At 37.2% G+C, this 21,581-nt stretch overlaps 1 protein-coding gene across 4 annotated transcripts in view; it reads left to right on the top strand.

Annotated features, from left to right (window-relative positions):
* Positions 1–21,581, top strand: part of fermt2 (FERM domain containing kindlin 2) — an 88,848-nt gene that overhangs the window by 3,389 nt on the left and 63,878 nt on the right. The window lies entirely within an intron of this gene.

Raw genomic sequence — 21,581 nt, 5'->3', positions numbered from 1 at the left:
TTGCAGTCAACTTTAAGAATTGTATCCTCTGACGAGCCAATCAGAAAGCACCTACTACACACAGCTGGAGTATTTAAAGCAGCAGATGCCTGTCACGCTTATAAAGCTCATTTTATTGTCCGTCTGTGTGGACACTAATATATCTTTACAGCTCTTTATCAATCTAGGTGTGAACGTGCCATTATATATTAATGTTGTCTCTTTCTGTTAATGTAAAACTCATACTGTAGACCACTAATTTCTCCCCAGTATTGTTAAATACTTGTGTTTGTTTGTGTCAGATTAAGACTTCTTTATTTTAGTTAAAGACGCGAGTTTGTAATAATGATATTAGAAGTGCTATTTCCTTGCAACTCATGCTTGTTGTTTAGAGCTGCAGAACAAATCCGTCTTTGTTTTCTGTGCTCTTCCCACTCCACCAAGACGTGGGTCATATGGAAGAAAGCGATGGAGAACACATGTCTTTTGATTCTGTATTTGCTGCTACATGTTTCCGTGCTGTTTTGTGTGCTTGTAAAAGATGCATTCAGCACCTAATAGTGGCTAAAACTTGTTGTTCTAAAGCATCTACTGTGGCATCTGTTGTTTTCCTCTTTGCTGTGGCACAACAGGACCTCCTGTGGCTCTCTGCCTTCATCTTCGAGGCGAGATGTAAAAAACAGCGTTGTTTTGAGGGGCAATGTGTGAGAAAGCTCATCTCGCCGGGGTCATTAGGAATTGGTTAGCCATGCTGCTCGTGCATTAACCCTGTGAAGTGCTCAGGAATGTGTAGTGCTGCTGAGAGAGAAGCTGCGCTAGTTTAAAGCACATGTTAGTTATTAACCCCTCAGAGAGAAACTTTCAAACATCATTTCTTCAAGTGTGCTTCTTCAGGATACTTGAAGCGAAACCTTCTTTAGGTGCTGAGAAACGTCACATTTTGGCTATAAACCACAGTATTTGAATGTATAATGGTAATATGTATAATAATAATAATATTAATAATAGCTATTATATTATTAATAGCTATAATATTATTAATAATTAGCTATTTCTGCACCAAAAAAAAAAATCTGTGGATATATTCAGAATGATTTTCAGAGTATCGTAACTAAAAACTTAACACGTGGAATAAAAAATACAAACTTTTTAACTTGTATTTAAGACTTACAATGCGAATCCAATTAGATCTACTTGTTTGGTAAACCAAGCAGTAGACCGGTCACAATAATTAATAAATATCGACTTATGATGCCATTATGATGCAATATCGAGATTGAAGCCATTGCAATATATTTACGAATTCACAGATAACGTTAAAGCCATGGTAAAGTAATATTCACATTCTACCTCACTGGTGTCAAAGTTTATAATTAGACATTTACATAATAGGACATTTCCCATAATAAGAAATCATAGAATCTAAATAATCTTAAGAATCCATTTAGCCATTTTGCGGAGACAAGATGTTAAGGTTAGACTGGGTTAATCGAATTAAATAAAAGTGAAGAAGCCACGTCTGTCCTGACACTGCTTTTTGTTTTCCTCTTGGGCTGTTTACCACTAATCTTATTTGACTCTTCTTCCTTTCTGTGATATTAGTGCGTATTTAGGAACAGGCGCCTCTAAATTGTTCTCAAGTGACTGTTGCCACTTGCTTTGAGCTCTGTGATTGGTGGAGAATGATCAAATGACTCCTCTTTTTTTCACTTTCGTTTTGCCCTTGTGAGATTACTGTGAGTTCGACCTGTCTGTCCTGCTTTAAGAATGCTTTCTGCTTCATGTAATTCATACTCTACCCTTGGTGTGTGTGTGTGTGTGTGTGTGTGTGTGTGTGTGTGTGTTCTGCCTGCCCATTCTTTCTTTTACACACAGTGTACTGAAATGTGTGTTCGAATGCAACGGGAGTGTAAAAAGTAAATAACTCCTTATTCCTGGAGTCATTCATTTATTCCATCCAATTATCCATCCATCCATCCATCAATCCAATTATCCATCCATCCATCCATCCAATTATCCATCCAATTATCCATCCATCCATCCATCCATCCATCCATCAATCCAATTATCCATCCATCCATCCATCCAATTATCCATCCAATTATCCATCCATCCATCCATCCATCCATCCATCAATCCAATTATCCATCCATCCATCCATCCAATTATCCATCCATCCATCCATCCATCCATCCATCCATCCATCCATCCATCCATCCGACCATCCATCCATCCATCCAATTATCCATCCATCCATCCATCCATCCAATTATCCATCCATCCATCCATCCAATTATCCATCCATCCAATTATCCATCCATCCATCCATCCATCCAATTATCCATCCATCCATCCATCCAATTATCCATCCATCCAATTATCCATCCATCCAATTATCCATCCATCCAGCCGACCATCCATCCATCCGACCATCCATCCATCCGACCATCCATCCATCCGACCATCCATCCATCCGACCATCCATCCATCCATCCATCCATCCATCCATCCATCCATCCGACCATCCATCCATCCGACCATCCATCCATCCATCCAATTATCCATCCATCCATCCATCCATCCAATTATCCATCCATCCATCCATCCAATTATCCATCCATCCAATTATCCATCCATCCAATTATCCATCCATCCATCCATCCATCCAATTATCCATCCATCCATCCATCCAATTATCCATCCATCCAATTATCCATCCGACCATCCATCCGACCATCCATCCGACCATCCATCCGACCATCCATCCGACCATCCATCCATCCATCCATCCATCCATCCATCCATCCATCCATCCATCCATCCATCCATCCATCCATCCATCCATCCATCCATCCATCCATCCATCCATCCATCCATCCATCCATCCATCCATCCATCCATCCATCCATCCATCCATCCATCCATCCATCCATCCATCCATCCATCCATCCATCCATCCATCCAAATCCAGAGCTTTTAAAGGGGCAGTTCTTTTTGCCTTTAATCCATGTTTTTTCACTCTCAGGCCATTGGCAACTTTTTCTTTCAACATTATTTTTTTAATATGCTAATTTTTAGTATTTACGTGTATCGTGTCATTTCTATCAAGCGTTTTTGTTTATGCATTTATGAATGCACTTAAAAATAGGTGGATAGGAACACAGCTAATGAAAAACCTTCAAAACTTTTAACAGAATCATCTAATGGTCTTGGGTGTGTGAGAGATGCAGTCTGTCATATGATGTATACATGAGCGCAAAGGAAGAGGACTCTAATGTCGGAAATGATGTTTAGTTTCTTGCACAGGCCCAATGTATCATCATTAGGGATGACTGGCATTCGTTTAGTGTCTAGGTAGCTATTTAGTTGTATTTTAGATGGCTTGTGGACAAGCAAATAAAGGGTGAACTATCTCTTTAAGGGTGCTTTCACACCTAGACATTTGTTCCGGAACCCTGGCGCGTTTTCCCAGTTAGCGCGGTTCGTTTGGCATATGTCAATCCAGCAATCGCGCTCAGATCCACGCCAAAACAATTGGTTCGAAATCGCCTGAATGAGGTGGTCTCGGCTCGATTGAAACGAACTCTGGAGCAGATCGATTGTAGTGAGAAAGCCATATGATCCGACCCCGGCTATACCATAGTATATTATGGATATGTAATAGGCATATACGGCTGTATGAAGAGAGAATTATGAGTAGGGCGGGATGTTATTCCTACCGGTAAATGTGCGTTTCATTTTCAAGTGAAAGAATGCTGAGAGAGTTGTTTATTCGTTAAGAAAATTGACCGAACAGCAGTCTTGGTTTATCTGTTATTTCTCTCTCTAATGTAAAGCCTAATGCATAATTCTAGCCAACGGTATGAGAAAGTCTTACCTCTGATTTATACTTGGGGACGATGTCTGTGGGTGTCACCATTTAAAATTAAAGCCCAGCTTTTCGCTTATAATGTCTAATTGCTCATTGCCATAAATTAAAATAAGGTCACATGACAGCTGAGCAGGAATCTGCAAAATAAACTATGAAACTCTGACCAATGAGGAGAGTTTATTAGCATGTGACCTGTTTTAGGCCTTTTGATTCGTTTAGAAACTTTTCTATGTGAAAGCGAAATCCACCAAAAACAAAGAGCAACACTAACGATTTTAATCCCTGTTTCCCAACAAAACAATCGATCTACAGGTGTGAAAGCACCCTAAGTCTTCAGGTATAAGTTAATTAACTTCCCTCTCCTGAACACTTTGCAGGAAGATTTGTTAAACAGAGCTTAAACTAGCCTATAAATCAGAGAAGCTCCGTATCTTCTGCTTTATGTATTTCTAGTATAAATGGGGGACAATTGCTATTATATTATCAGACTTTCATTATATAATAACTGGTCTTAAAATGACAATAAAATAATGTCTTGCAATCAAATTTGGCACAACACCATTTAGTTGCAGTAGTATCATGACAGCCCTATGTACTGTATGGTTTAAATGATACATTCAAGACATTGAGCTGCTGTTTTCTTGATTATTTGACCTTTTATAGGAGGAAAAGAAACTCTGCACACAGAGCTGTGAGTGCAGATGAAACCGAAAAGTCCACTTTTCCGAACACCCTCAATATAATAAGCCTTGTCCACCTCTTTTCTGTCCTGCACCCACGCAAGCTTTAATGGAATAAATGATAATGCCAGGAAAGCACTCTCTCATTGATTACAGCGCTCATTTCCTGAAACAGCGCTTCAGCAGATTCTATTTAATAATTAATGATCAGGGGCCGTGATGGCTTTTATACTTGACTCTGACCTAAAACCCGTAGTTCCAAAGCCAGTGTAGAGGAACGGTATGTTTATTTATTTCATTTGGCTGGCGTCGTTTTAAGAGAGAGATGTATTAGCTAGCTCTGATTACTTTCACAGTTTTTATTGTAACGTTTTTAAGCATCTGGGGTGACCGGCTGTCTTTGTGCAAATTGCTGTCCCATTTTATGATCGTTTGTCATTTTTTGTTGAAGAACTGGGGTCTTTTATTAATTAAATAGGAAGTTCTAGTTGTTAACTAAACATGTGCAAATGTGATTCCCATTTGCCAACAAAGAAGTTGACAGTCAGTGAGTTACATTGTCCTGTTTTTTTCTTGATCGCCAATGAAATAGTTCCAAACAAAGCCAAAGCACAACTTTTGTGCGATTAGTTTGTCAATGCAAGTGGTTTTGAACAAATCATTTCAGTCAGTAGCTGTGTTTCCATCCAAAAATGCTAATTAACTTCATGCGCAAAACTAATATCGCATAACACACGTGCGAATAAAGCAAGTTTCCATCCAACGAGTCAAAGAGAACAAAATCGTCACTTCCTGATTATCTGGCATGAAATATCAACAGTAAAAACTGAATTTACTGCAGTAGGAGAAGCTGCGTCAGTCTTTTCTTTATTTAATAAATGACCTGCGCCTCAGAAGTGTGGTGGTGTTTGAAGGCGTGAGACTCGGAGCATAGACACTCTTCATTCTGGAGGTCATTAATAATATAATAACACTAATACTGAAATGGTTAAGGCATTTTAGAATGACCAAAACAACATTTTAGATGTTTTACAACGTGCTCAGCCTGCTGGATTGTCCATTTACACACATTTTTATCATCACCTGATCTCTTTTTAATGCTCAAACTGGAATTTTATTCGGTAAAAGTGTTTCCATCGTAGTTTATGCGCATCTTTTCTTATCGAATAAAAAGTTTATACTACTCAGTTATGTGCATGTGTTTTTTATGCGCATTTTCAAAACTTAAGCGCGTCTTGGCGTTTCCAGCAACCTTTTTTTTTCCATGCGCACATCCAAAACAAAATAGGTGGATGGAAACGTAGCTAGATAAATCAGCTCTTTTGGATATCGAATAATTAATTGAACCAGTCGTTAAGACAGGCACAATTTATTTATCAGTTATTTAACCATTAATAAAAGGTAGGTTTAAAAAAATAAGAGCGAAGAAGACAATCATTATATTTTATGGAGAGTTTACGCTAATGTTTTAGATTTTACTCCAACACAAATCGATTGTGCGGAACCCAGCGTTGCTTACAGTGTAGTCAGCTCACTGTTCGTCACATGATATATATTAGAGACGTACGCACTTTTAGACCCACCGAAGGCTTTCGTTCTGTCTTCTTGCAGTGCTGTTTAAATCATAATATTTCATAAGAGTAAGTGGAGACATCATAAATGAAGCGGAGCACATTTTGTACAGACTCTGTGGCAAATGCTGTGAGTCTATAATAGTGTAAGAATCTGCAGTGTGTCATAATGTGAGTGCAGGCCAAAAGAAACCCTGCCCTCTTAAGGCAGTGAAGAAACACACACACACACACACACTCCTTTGCCAGTTCTGGAGAAGGGAATGTGTATTATTAGAATGTGAAACGGAAAGCCTAAAAAGTAAGCGAGCTCCAAAATGACGTCATTGGGAAGACCAAACTGTTCAGGCGTTCGATTTGTCATGACGAACTTTGGTGGAAAATGATGATCCAGACGCTCCACTATGAGGAGAAGGGCTTTAGGTGGGGTTGTGAATGAGTGTTGAGTCCAGTTGTGTGACATGGTTCAGGGGGAGAGACTTCTAGCAAACAGGAAATGAGTGTGAATGTTTGGCTTGTTCCCGGGATGTTGCCGTCATCCTGGTATTTTTCTGCTGCAAGCTCAGAGATTCTTTCATTGTTTTCATGCTTAATGGTTTTGTCATGAATTGCTTCTTTATTTCATACTCTTTCAGATTTTTAATAACGTTAACTGACCAAAGTTTGGTATAGATATAGGGCTGGGTGAAATATGTGGAGCCAGATCAGTCTCAAAAATAATACATGTACAAAATACATTTCATACGTTCACAACAAAATTAACATTTACAAAATGCAATTTGTAAGTTCTAAACACAATTCAAAAATACACAAATCCAGTTGGTGAATTCAAAACACTATTCATAAATACACAACTCCAATTCATTAATTTAAAAACACTATTCATAAATACACAACTCCAGTTCGTAAATTCAAACCATGATTCAAAAATACACAACTCCAATTGGTGAATTCAGAACACAATTCAAAAATACACAAATCCAATTCGAAAATTCAAAACACAATTCAAAAATACACAACTCCAATTCGTAAATTCAAACCATGATTCAAAAACACACAAATCCAATTCATTAATTCAAAAGACGATTAAAAAAATACACAAATCCAATTCATAACTCCAAAACACAATTAAAAAATACACAAATCCAATTCATAACTCCAAAACACAATTCAAAAATACACAACTCCAATTCATAACTCCAAAACACAATTCAAAAATACACAAATCCAATTCATAACTCCAAAACACAATTCAAAAATACAGAAATCCAATTCAAAACTCCAAAACACAATTCAAAAATACACAACTACAATTCGTAAATTCTAAAGATGATTAAAAAATACACAACTCCAATTCATAACTCCAAAACACAATTAAAAAACACACAAATCCAATTCATAACTCCAAAAAACAATTCAAAAATACACAAATCCAATTCATAACTCCAAAACACAATTAAAAAATACACAACTACAATTCGTAAATTCTAAAGATGATTAAAAAATACACAAATCCAATTCGTAACTCCAAAACACAATTCAAAAATACACAACTCCAATTGGTGAATTCAGAACACAATTCAAAAATACACAAATCCAATTCGTAAATTCAAACCATGATTCAAAAACACACAACTCCAATTCATTAATTCAAAACACAATTCAAAAATACACAACTCCAATTCATAAATTCAAAACACGATTCAAAAATACACAACTCCAATTCATAAATTCAAAACACAATTCAAACATACACAACTCCAATTTGTAAAATCAAAATATGATTCAAAAAATTAGCAAATTCCATTAGTTTTTACTTGTGTATTCATAAATTGTGTTTACAAATTGACAAATTGTATTGTGTAAATGTGAATTGTGGTGTGTGTGTGTATGAATTTTATTTTGTAAATGTATTATTTTTGAGACTGATCTGACTCCATAGAAATAAACAGTGGGCTAATAATTCTGACTTCAACTGTATGTCGTACACCCCTGGGCTAATATATTTGTATGTTTTCAGTAATTAAAAGAGATCTAAAATGTAACTTAAAGCTTATCGTCTAACAATAAAGAATAATTCTGTCCTCTGTAATTATGGCAGCAAGAGGAATTTGGAGACTGCAAGGAAATGCTCACGATTTATCAGGGATGCATCATTTCCTCTGTCGTTTTCTCCCCTTTCCTTCCTTGTATCAATAGATTTATGGAGGTCTCGCTCTGCTTAAATAGGACTGGACAATATTTTGAAGTAGTAATCACGGTCATTTATTTTTGCGCTGATGATTAATTGTCATATAAATAATTATGATCATGTGAACTAGTATTAACTTGGAATATAATCCTGATACTTTCCATGTCTTGTATATTTAACTTGTAACTGTTTAATTAGATGTGCTGATATCGTTTTCTTTTATGCTTGGAAAACGAATAGATGAAAAGATATTTTTCTTTTTTCGTTTGACTTTAACTTTAATGCGCTGGTCTTATTCACATAATGTCATAATGAGCTAGTTTTGCCTTTCAAATGTTATTATTTTAATACCCCAATTTTACACATTAAATACCGTTTTGCCCTCTATAGTGTGGGTAAAGTGCCAAGCCAAAATTAAGCTAGGCTAAATCATCTTCTCTTCGTCTTAAATGCACATTTTTTTTTAAGTTAATATGAATTAGGGATGGGACAGTTCATGAAAAAAAATCTAACATTTCAGTTCTCTTCACAGTTCAGTTGCAGCTCACAAATGCTTTTGTTTTAATTCAACATGTTCATGCAGTGCAATATATTCACTGAATGCATGTAGCATACATTAGAATAGCCATATTCAACAGTCGCCTAATCTGAATCTAAAGTGTAACAACATATTCACGGAAAAAGTTTTTAAGTGAAGTTTCACAAACTAATTTCGAGAGGAGCACGTGATATGATTGACTGCAGCTGGGCACTCATCTACATTCACTAGTTAGCCAATCAGATTAACCCCAACTCACTATAAGTAGCCTAGCTAGAACCACTCTCTTATCTTCGTTTTCCGAAGAAACCCCCCATCCACCCCTTCTCCTCCTTTCTTAGTTTACCACGGGGAGCTCTCGAGAACCACCGATCTCGTACTCCCCTCACATGCTCTATGGACCAGGCGGGAGCCCTGGGCTCAACTATCTCCGAGCTCAGGGTTCTCTCCCGGGACAGCATGCCAAACCTGCTAACAGTTGTCAAACAATATCTAAGTGTTGATTTATCAACACCAAAATACTACATGAAAACTCTAAGACTGAAATAAGAATACATGGCTATGAGAATAACTATTTATAATACCGGAAACGGTAGATTATAAGGCATTTGGTATTTCTAAATGGTATTTCAGTGTTACAATGTTAACCGAATTAAACAGGAAACAGTGACCACAGAATCATGATACAAACCAACCTGACAATTTTGTGACCCCCTCCCACCCCAAATATGGATAAATATAAGATGACATGTTAAAAAAAAGTTCCTAATTTCTCATGTAAAGACCCATGTTTCAAAAAACATGTTTAAACAACTAAATTCAGGTCCTGATTTTTGCATCAAAAGCTTGTTCGATTTACTAGTAAATACTACCTAAAGATTTACTAGTACATACAAACACAAAAATAAATGCTGTTGCTGTTCTCATGGCTGTATGTTTGGTGCAAAATAAAAAAGAATGAAACATCAGAATTATATACACTATTAGGTACACCTTACAAGTACCAGCTTGGACCCCCTAACTGCCTTAATCATTCATGGCGTAGATTCAACAAGATATTGGAAATATTCCTCAGAGATTTTGCTCTATATTGACATGATAGCATCACGCAGTCGATGATGCAAACCTCCCGTTCTACCACATCCCGAAGGTGCTCTATTATATTGACATCTGGAGGCCATTTGAGTGCAGTGAACTCATTGTCATGTTCAAGAAACCAGTCTGAGATGATTCACGCTTTATGACATGGAGCGTTATCCTGCTGGAAGTAGCCATCAGAAGATGGAGACACTGTGCTCATAAAGGGGTGGACATGGTCAGCAACAATACTCAGGTAGGCTCTGGCGTTGACACCATGCTCAATTGGTATTAATGGACCCAAAGTGTGCCAAGAAAATATCCCCCACACCATTACACCACTACCACCAGCCTGAACCACTGATACAAGGCAGGATGAACCCATGCTTTCATGTTGTTGAGGCCAAATTCTGACCCGACCATCCGAATGTGGCAGCAGAAATGGAGACTCATCAGACCAGGCAACGTTTCTCCAATCTTCTATTGTCCAGTTTTGGTGAGCCTGTGTGAATTGACTACCTGGTGTGGTCTTCTGCTGTAGGCCATCCCCCTCAAGGTTGGCCGTGTTGTGTGTTCAGAGATGCTCTTCTGCAGACCTCGCTTGTAACGAGTGCTTATTTGAGTTACTGTTGCCTTTCTATCAGCTGGAACCAGTCTGGCCATTCTCCTCTGACCTCTGGCATCAACAAGGTATTTACGCCCACAGAACTGCCCCTCACTGGATATTTCCTCTTTTTCGGATCATTCTCTGCAAACCCTAGAGATGGTTGTGTGTGAAAATACCAGTAGATCAGCAGTTTCTGAAATACTCAGACCAGCCCGTCTGGCACAAACAACCATGCTAAGTCACTTAAATCCCCTTTCTTCCCCATTCTGATGCTCGATTTGAACTGCAGCAGATCGTCTTTACCATGTCTACATGCCTAAATGCATTGAGTTGCTGCCATGCGATTGGCTGATTAGAAATTTGCGATAACGAGCAGTTGGACAGGTGTACCTAATAAAGTGGCCGGTGAGTACGTTTTACGCGTTTGTCACTTAACAATGTTCCCTATTTTTTTGTACATATTTGCAAAGCATGGTGCCAATAATTCTAAAAGTATTTAAGAAATTAATTCGATTGTGATTCCAATTTTTCTTGGTGTTTGAAAGCTTGTGTGTTGGTCTTCAGGATGCTCTAATCTGCGGAACAGGAAGTAGTTACACTAAGAAGCAGCCCTACCCAGCACAGCGCTTTCCTGTTTCATTGATCAAATCTCGCTGTGATTTAGCGCTTCAGTCTTTTGCTTACGCTTGAGTCCTCTGGGAAGGGAAACCGCTTTATGTCTGCTTTGAAGGCCGACTTTAGAAGATTAGACCATAATGTAGAAAACCCTACACTATTAATGGGCACCTAGTATTACGAATACGAATTCTCAAAGATAAAAGAGCCTAATTATTTGTGCTTATTGAATATGTAAATATTAAACCGATAGTTCACCCAAAAATGAACATTTACTCACTATTTACTCTTCATCAAGTGGTTTCTTTCTTCTGTTGATAGCTGAAAACCTGCAACCATTGACTTCCATATTAGGAAAAGCAAATACTGGAAATCAGTGGTCACAGGTTTTCAACATTCTTCAAAATATCTTCTTTAATCTTCTGTAGTTTTACATTATGCTGCGTGACAACATTCATTTATTAAATGATTTCTATTGTACCCTTTACAAATGTAATTTACCATGATTGTAGATGTGTGTTTCCTCCTCGCACGTGCCAGTGTGTGTGTGTGTGTGTGTGTTCGTGGGTCATGACGCACCCCCCGCTCTCTGCAGCAGCGTTTAATGCCTCCTTTTACTTAGCATGAATTCATCTCTCGACAGCATTACGTCATCCTCCGCCACTGGAAGGCTTTATTTTTAGCCAAGAAACGCAATTGGCCAGCAGCTAATTAAATTACAGCCCTCTGGTTTGGTCTGCGTGATGGATGGTCAATGAGCGGCTGTTCTCCCAGCACTCTGACCAATGACAGTCCAGCTGAGGCTCAATCCACTGGGGATCCTCTGGAAAAACACATGCGTTTGAGCTGGTTTTTATATTCCAGTGGGAACTTGAAGTAGGTAGGTAGGTAGGTTTATTTGTCCCCTTAGCGATATTTATTTGCGGCGTTATCAGCAGACATCACACCAAACAACAGGACAAAGACAGCATGGTCACGTTTAACAATAAACATCCCAACTGGCTTCAAACTTAAAAAAAAGCCCTGTTTTTGATACTGCACTACGGCAGTATCTCCCCCCAGATGGCAGTAAGTCAAATGAAGAACTGAGTGGGTGCATTATGTCAGCCATAATAATTAATGTCTTTAAGACCACCTGATCTTTGTGAATGTCTTTCATGCTTGATGATTAAATTCCCCACCAGTTTACTAGAGGTGGTGACTATTCTCCTTAAACACTTTTTTGAGACTCAGTGGTTACCATTCCCGTTACTTAGTTGAAATATTACCATATATACTCAGTGAAAATACCAGCAAATACTGCAGAAAGTTAATGTACTTTCAATAAAAGCAGAATAAAACATAACAAGCACTTCATTGCTGACCCGAAATAAAAAAGTGTGTATATATATATAATCTTCACTGAGCTTTGGTGTTAATACATTCAGCCCACGAGTCCCATCTCAAATTTGAGTCCAAAACCATGCCAAGGTACTTATAGGTTTGGGCTTCCTCTATCTACATTTCTTTAGTTTAGAATCATCACACTACTTTAACAAATGATGCCAATGCTCCTCTAGGATCCTCACCAAGGCTGAATCATCAGCATATTTAATAAGGTGTCTGTTTGGAAAAGTGCTTGTGCGTGAATTTGAGTACAGAATAAATAAGAGTGATGATAAAACACACCCTTGAGGAGATTAGTTGTTGGACAGTAATGAGTAGGCCCACACAGAATCTGCGCGCTGAAATCCGCCGATTGCTGATTTTTTTTTAGTCCATCATTGAGTCTATTCATTTAGTTATGTGTAAATGTGTGTAAATTTATATTTATTCCGTTTTTTTATTATTTTCAGTCATTTTGCTGACTAATAACATTCATCGACATCAACAACTTTCGTCTTTTAGTAGATATATGGTAGATATATTGTATGAGAGACTTGCTTTGTTCACCAAATAAATGGATCTAATAGGATTTGCATTGTAAGCCTGAAATAAAAGTTAAAAATGTATCATTTATTTATTTAACATATTAAGTTTAGTTACAATTTTTTTACAATATCCTGTGCAGAAATAGCAAGAAATGTCCGCAGATTCTGTCTAGCCTATTTTGACCTGCTGCACTCTTCCTGTCAGAAAATCTGAAGTTGTAGGTCCCCATGGGTAAACATGCTTATAAATCATACTGAATGAAATATTTTTAAAATGTAAAAATGTTGCCTCTGAGGGTTGGATTTATGGAGTAGGGGGACAGAATATCAGGTTTGCATAAAAGAACCATTATTATATCTATAAGAGTCGCCTCATGGTACACTCAAAAATATGTTTGCTGTTTGTGCAGACTACTTATTTAAAATGAGTTGATCCAACACAATTCGTATTTTTTTTGGGGGGGGGGGGGGGGGGCAGCTTAACTGTTTTAGGTTCAATCTACTTAAATTTGTAAAAACAATTAAGTGTTCTTAATCGATTTGTGTTTGGAATTGTGTGAAGCATTTCTTACAGTGTACACTCAAAAATATTTGTTCAAACTACTTATTAAAAACAAGCTGAATTCACAAAATTGTTACGATTTTTTTGGGGATAACTTAACTGTTTTTTGTTCAATCCACTTAAATTTGTCAAGTTTACTTAACTAATTTATGTTGGGACAACTTGAAGGAATGACATGTTTCACAGCGTATCTAGGACCTAGTGTGTGCGTTTAATTGTGTGAGTATGTGAAGCTGTGTAAGAGTGTTTATAACATGGTTCCGGGAATGGTGTTGTAATTAGCGCTGCACAATATGGAGAAATGATTTAAAAAAAACTCACATTGCGATGTTTTCTTTTTCTGTGATATATATTGCGATATGAATATAGTTTTGCAACATGACTATTATGAAAAAACTCACTATTTTACATTGATTGTGATGTTTTTGTAGGGGAGGGCATCTTCATAACATCTACAATATTATACAGAAATGCACAAAATAATATCATTTAAAGCAGATACAAGCAATAGAACAAAGATAAAGAAAGTAAACCACTGGTTTATTAGTCTATCAGTATTGAGATGAAGAAATTTAATAAACAAATGTAAAATAAAAGTGTCTTTTTTAAAAATTAATATATCATTTATATATTTATATGTTATAGAATTCATATACTTTTTCTTCTATTTATAAACATATAAACCCAATCAATTGAATCTAATCTAATTCTTAAAGCAGAAGACGTTATAAGGTCTTGTGTCCAAATAGTTGAAATGAACTTGAAATCTCTTGAGATCCTGCGATGAGACTATTGCAGATTCACACATTGCCATATCGATGCTGAAACGATATATGGTGCAGCCCTAGTTGTGTTGACTCATGTCAGTGTCAGGCAAAGATGAAATCATGCTAGTTCCTAAAATGGACTGGCACTTCACTCCAAATTCTGGGATGCTAGGCTGCATAATATAAGGGTCGAGTCCCACACGCTCTTCCTCAATCACCGCTCCATCCAGAAAATAAGCTGCCATTCCCATGACAAAACATTGGGGAAAATATGTCGTTTTTAGATATTTCGTTTTTTTTTTGTTCTGCTGTACATATGATTGTGTTTTCAGCAGCTGAATCGGATGGCACTATTCTAGAAAGAATTTCTCATTTTAGATTGAGTTGGATGAATTTGTAGGGCATATGCATGAAATATTATAAAGCACAAGATAAACACAATCGAGTAAAGATGAAACGAAACAAACAGAGCTTTATTGGTTTCTGTGTTAGCCCTCAGATAAATAAATGGAATAGTCCGATGTAAAATTACAGTCGTCATTGTATAAATAAGTACAATTAATGTTTGTTAAAGCTACAAATATGTTTGAGATGCCCCCACAGTCCCGGCCCGAATGGCACTTGCAAATGATAAACTTTCTCTCTGTTATAGTTAAACTTCACAGTGACTCCTCTAATGATGTGTTGTGCTGGTCAGCCATAATCCTGCCTCAATATAACGCATCCAGCCGTGTGACCTTTTTATTTTATTCTATTGCAGATACGCACATCGTTATGCTAAAACAATATATCATGCAGACAGACTAAGAGCCTTATTTATCACATTCAGTAGCTTTTACTTGCGTCAGTGAAGTGATATTTGTATAGCTTTTCTTTAAATACAATCCTACTATCAGCCTAAACCAGGCATCATCCAATTATACTGATATAGTAGTACATAACCCATATACAGTGCATACGCTATACCTGACAAAAGTCTTGTTGTGGATCCCAGTTGTAAGAGTAATAAATAATAATAACTTCTAGTTGATCATTTGGTAAAGTGGCAGAAGGTGGATTTTTCTACTGAATCATCTGTTGAACTGCATCCCAATCATCACAAATACTGCAGAAGACCAACTGGATCCTATTTTCTTTCATTTGGTGAAGGAAAGATCATGGTTTAGGGTTACAGTCAGTATGGGGGCGTGCGAGAGATCTGCAGAGTGGATGGCAACATCAACAGCCTGAGGTATCAAGACATTTGTGCTGCCCATTACATTACAAACCACAGGAGAGGGCAAATTCTCCAGCAGGATAGCGCTCCTTCTCATACTTCAGCCTCCACATCAAAGCTCCTGAAAGCAAAGAAGGTCAAGGTGCTCCAGGATTGGCCAGCCCTGTCACCAGACATGAACATTATTAAGCATGTCTTACGATGTGATTGATAATGCTAATCTCATAACACACGATTTTGTCATGATTTTTAAACAAATTATTTGAGACAAAATGAACACCTTGCTTACATCCCAAAACTGCGACATAAATACGGTTTCACCTGATGACATGAATTAGCATTATTTGAAAACAATGAATGTTTAGATTGTTTAAACATTCATTGTTGTTTGTTTAAACATTCGTTTAAACAAATGTTTAAATTTTCAGATTAAATTATGACTTTGTTGGGGAGTACCTGAGCATAGATAAACAAAGAAACAAATTATAAAATAATGATTTATGTTTGTCTTGGTAGTCTAACATGCTTCAGGTTCAGAAATTGAATGATCAAATGTAAAAACTCATGGATTTAAACACCTTAACACCTCGCCCCCACTTTAAGCATAGACGTGAAAATGACATGTTCAACTTAAGTGATTGCCAATCTTCAATGCTTTAGTGCATAGAGTTAAGCTTGGTCTCATTTTTAAGAAAATTGGCAGATTGGAGCAGAATTGAAAAAAGTTAAAGGACAAAAGTCAAAGGCCTTTGTTTATGAAAATAGTAAAATAATAAATTTATATTTTATTATATTACATACAATATGCATTTTCAAAACCCGTTTTAGCTTAAAATTGACTGAAAGTCAAAGCTAGATATCTGAACCAATTATACTCCAAATTTGAAGTTGATATCCCAAATGAGCCTTCTGTCAGATTTAGTTTGGATGCAGTACCAAACATGACTATCAGTTGACATTCAGTTTACTTTGGTAACTGTACAAGGGAGCCGCCGTTGTTTTAAGGAACTTTTGACAATATTTGTAAAGTAGACATCAAATTATAAAGTAGTGTGAAACATTTAGTTGTGTTTAAAATGAGCTCTTAAAAAATCATCTGTTTACATGTGGATTGCTGTAGTAAAGTAATGCTTTACGACTCTTAAGTGTCTTTGTTGCAAATGAATAAATACCTGTTACTCTGAAATATCTATCAAAAATCACTCATGAGGTCTGGAAACTAGAAATGTTTCAAATGATGTATAGTTTGTCATGATTGCTTGGTTTCGATTACAAGATTGTGGTTAAGTAATGTAACCGTAAATGGTCCCACAGGTTGTAGGGTGACAATAAATATGTTTTAATCTATTTCTCTTCCTACGTAACAAAAAACAGTGGTAAAATATGGATTCAGAAGTCTTATGCCATTCCAACAAGATATAGTTTGTCATGATTAAATTAGGATTTAATTAAAAACAAAACAAAAAATCAATTTTGCAATGACTTCACATATAACATATGGTATCAGGAGAACTATAATCTCAACTCAGCATTGCACCTCCTGTAATGTGACTATTGTCGATGCTGAAATTATATATTACTTATATATTTCAATGCATTTAGTTTTTCTTCAGTCTGGTTATAGAATTATATAGCCAATGTTTTAATATCTCATTATTTTAGCTTTATTTGATTGTGACAATGTGTATGCAAGAAATATGCTAAATATGTTTCCTCCTCCGGTAAAACCTAAAAAAAAAATAAAAATTAATCAATACATATTATAAACAAGCTTTAAAATACATATCAAGTTAACAATCACTAACAAATACACTATACCAAAAACAGACAGATCAATATCCTCACTCATCTCACTCAGACATACACAACTGTCAGACAAAGTAATCAATAAATATCAATATGCAGGCAGAGGTGATAAAAGAGAAACAACAGTAGCATTAATCATTCAGTCAGTATACAGTCTTGTAAACACCAGCCTAGTTCAATCAAATTCTTTCATGTAGAGTCTGATTAGGAAGCGAAGCTCCACTTTCACAGTCATACACGCACAAACAAGGCAGAGAAACTGGATAGCGGCTGCTGAGGGGAAAACACTTTCCTTTGTCTGCTCGCATGCATACCTGCGTCCTGACATCACTGATGGAGAGACTCCACCGGTCCACCCCACATTCATTCAAGCCCCAAGTCCATTCCATTGGGTCGTTATTCACACCGAAATCTGCAAGAAGAGTTATGCTAATCAGTCTAAGACAATCTCCAATCAATTCCCATAAATGCAGCACTAAATACAAGACATATACATTGAGTACATGAAACCCTATATACTAGGGCTGCACGATATTGGGGAAAAAAATGGACTTAGCAATTTTCCATTTACTGCGATTATACTGTATCAACACCAACAGCCTGAGGTATCAAGACATTTGTGCTGCCCATTACATTACAAACCACAGGAGAGGGCAAATTCTCCAGCAGGATAGCGCTCCTTCTCATACTTCAGCCTCCACATCAAAGCTCCTGAAAGCAAAGAAGGTCAAGCTGCTCCAGGATTGGCCAGCCCACTCACCAGATATAAACGTTATTGAGTAAGATGAAGGAGGAGGCATTGAAGATGAATCCAAAGAATCTTGATGAACTCTGGGAGTCCTGCAGGAACACTTTGCCATTCCAGATGACTTTATTAATCAGTGATTTGAGTCATTGCAGAGATGTATGGATGCAGTCCTCCAAGCTCATGATGGAGTCAGACACAATATTCATTCTGTTTTCCACTGCAATATGACCACATATTCTATACTGGACATTATTGAAGGTTCAGTGACGAGACTTTAGCAAAGCCAGACCTTACTGTCCTAATGAAATCATTAAAAATCAAGGCATGATCATATTTCATTGTAGTAAAATAAGCATAATCCAGTGGTCAGCAAGTTGCGTTACGATGCTGAAGACCTGTGTTCGAATCTTACCTTATTTATTTATTTATTTATTTTCATTTTTAGTGTTCAGACATATAATACTGTTTGGGTTACTTATGTAGATGTAAAAATGTAATTATTTTGTGACCACCGTTACAAAGGACTGGATATCTATTCAGAATTTTGCACAGAATATATAGATAATGCTGGAGAGGACATTGTGATGTTTTAGAGAATAGTGTTGGAGATTTAGCTCCCCTTTAATGTTCTTATATTTACAAAAAACATTTGAAGTTCTACAGCAGCCATTTCCTTTAAAAAAAGATGTGATTGTGTCATTATAAACTGAGTTGGAAATGACCTTATTTTAATATAGTCAGTCGTGAACTGAGGTGGGCCGGTCTAAGGCTTGAAACTCCAGGGCTGAAAAGGAGTCCCACTCCAGCCCTGTCTTGAAGAGAAACCAAAGTCTGAATGCTGTATCTAATAGATCACCCCATTAGCATGAATTTTTCTCTTCTGTAGCTCCTCAAAAAGCCCACATCCTGTGTTGTTTTGTGTGCAGCTGTTAGAAGAAAATCAGGTTTAGAGTATCGGACTCAAATTACATTGAGAATCTGGAACAAAGAGACAGGCTTGACCCTGATCTCCTTACTCACTCATACAAACGCTTCTCGGTGTTTCACCTCCGACTGCTCCTATTTTTGGCCTGTATGCTGGAGCCTCCTGGTGAATGCCTGGCCCTCTCACTTTCATCCAGGCCTCCACTCTGGCAAGTTCAGTTTCACACACACAAACACGTCTGACACTTAACCGAGTTTCCCTTCAGTTGACCTCGCTTTCAACTCTATTGCATTGCTAAATGTGCAGCCAAATTACAGGCCCGTTTTAGCTCGGTTACTCTTCCTCCCTTTCTCAGTGTCTGTCAGTTACTGTGTTTCCAACCCAAGTTTTGGGATATTGTGTAAAATCACTTGTTGGAAATGGCAAGATGCACATAAAAACAATTAAATTGTGGCTGAACTGTGATTAGAAAAGCATTTGTCTGATAAATTCTTCATAATAGAGCTAGCCAATATTTAAAATGAAATCACAAAGCTGCGATTGTCATGCATATCTCATCAGGAAAGCACAGTTGTGTGATCAGTAGTAAATAGGTTTGGTTTTATAGTCGATTTTGCCAGTATTAAGCCGCCCAAACTGTCACTTGCCCACCAGTACTTGCATGGGAGACCACATGGGAAAACTAGGTAGCTGTTGGAAGTGTGGTTAGTGAGGCCAGCAGGGGGCGCTCAACTTGCAGTCTGTGTGAGTCCTAATACCCCAGTAAAGTGAAGGGGACACCATACTGTCAGTGAGCGCTGTCTTTCAGATGACACGTTAAACCGAGGTCCTGACTCTCTGTGGTACTCTCGCGAAAGAGTAGGGGTTTAATCCTGGTGTCCTGGCCAAATTTCTTCCATCAGCCCTTACCAATCATCACCTCTCAATTATCCTCATCCCCCGAATTGGCTCGATCACTGTCTCTTCAGTCCACAAATAGCTGGTGTTTGGTGAGCGCACTGGTGCCGTCGCATCATTCAAGTGGATGCTGCACACTGGTGGTGGTGTGAAGAGAACCCCCCGCCCTCATGATTGAGAAGCGCTTTGGGTGTAACACAATAAATGTGCTATATAAATGCACATTACATTACGTTACACTGCCACCTCCTTCATTTTCAATTTTTTACTCTATTTTTTGATGATGAAGGTCATTTACAAAATCATCAATATTTCTAATGTAATAAAGTAATTAACGGGGTATTCGCGGGGTCCTAAAAATGTTTTAAAATGACTTAAATTATAAAAAACTCAATTTTAGACCTTAAAGTCTTAAATTTACTGAAATATTGTGTTGTAGGTCTTAAATCATTTTTACAGGTCTCAGTTTTCCTGTGTCTATCAGGAAATAACACAATCAGGCTAACACCATTCCATCTCAAAAGTTTTAACAAAAGTTTATTTAATAGGTCTATTTACCAAAATGGTTTAATTCTGTTCCTTACGATAACATTTGTTTTAATTATTTTTAAAAATGTTTTAACTGGGCCATTAGAAAAAAAATCTTAGCGTTTAGCCTTGTGTAAGTCTGACGTTTCTTTCATAACGGTATTAAAAAGGTCTTAAAAAGTCTTAAATTTGACTTGGTGAAACCTGTAGAAACCCTGATTAAATAACGTGCAGATTTTATACACTAGCCCTTTACTCTCATGTGATACAGATATTACTGGTGTTGTCACATGTCTGTTAACCGGAGGGAAAATTTAGTCACCATCACAACCGTAGTAGGCCAGAGGGCGCTCCAAAGGCCAGAGGGCGCTCTTGTGTTCAAACTCTAAATATGGCACGAAGAAGAAACCCAGGAATCCCCATACCAGTGCATTATGAGCTAAATATATATTGTAACTGCGTTTGTTGATTCAATATGACCAGTATTTGCATGAATCTTATGGCATGATCTCACAGGAGTTTTTCAAACACTCGACTGAAGTTATAAAGTGAGTTGAGAGTAAAAACGTGCTATGAAATGTGGTATTTTCATGCGCAGAATTTAATATACAGAGCTGTAGTTCACTGAGAAGGAATGCGACAGCTGCCATTATCTAAAAACGATTACCTCAATCTCATTATCACTCAGTTTTGTGTAGTTTAAAGGTTATTGCACTCTGAATCCGAAATTTTTGTCTAATTTTCGCGTGTAAAAAATCAACCTCACGTTGTGTAGATCGTATTGACACAATGCCTCCAAAACGTTCGTCCATGATAAAAAAAATTAAATTGGGTTTGTATTTCTCATCTGAAAACACATTTTAAGAAGTATTTTGACATTTCAGGGCCTCCATACAAGCAAAAGGCAAAATCTAAAATGGCGTCTGAGAAACTAATCCACTTGGTCTCGCAACACAAAGCTCTTTATATTAAGCAAAGTATGAAATATAAAAAGCCGCAAAGACCGATTGTAGCAGGTGATTGCGGAATAGCTAGTAAACCAGGATGTTAGGTACTGATTTCACTGGTTTGTGAAGGATTATAAAGTAAACGC

Source organism: Danio aesculapii, chromosome 17 (assembly GCF_903798145.1).
Source record: "Danio aesculapii chromosome 17, fDanAes4.1, whole genome shotgun sequence".
Taxonomy (NCBI): domain Eukaryota; kingdom Metazoa; phylum Chordata; class Actinopteri; order Cypriniformes; family Danionidae; genus Danio; species Danio aesculapii.
This window is presented reverse-complemented; position numbering and strand designations above follow the sequence as displayed.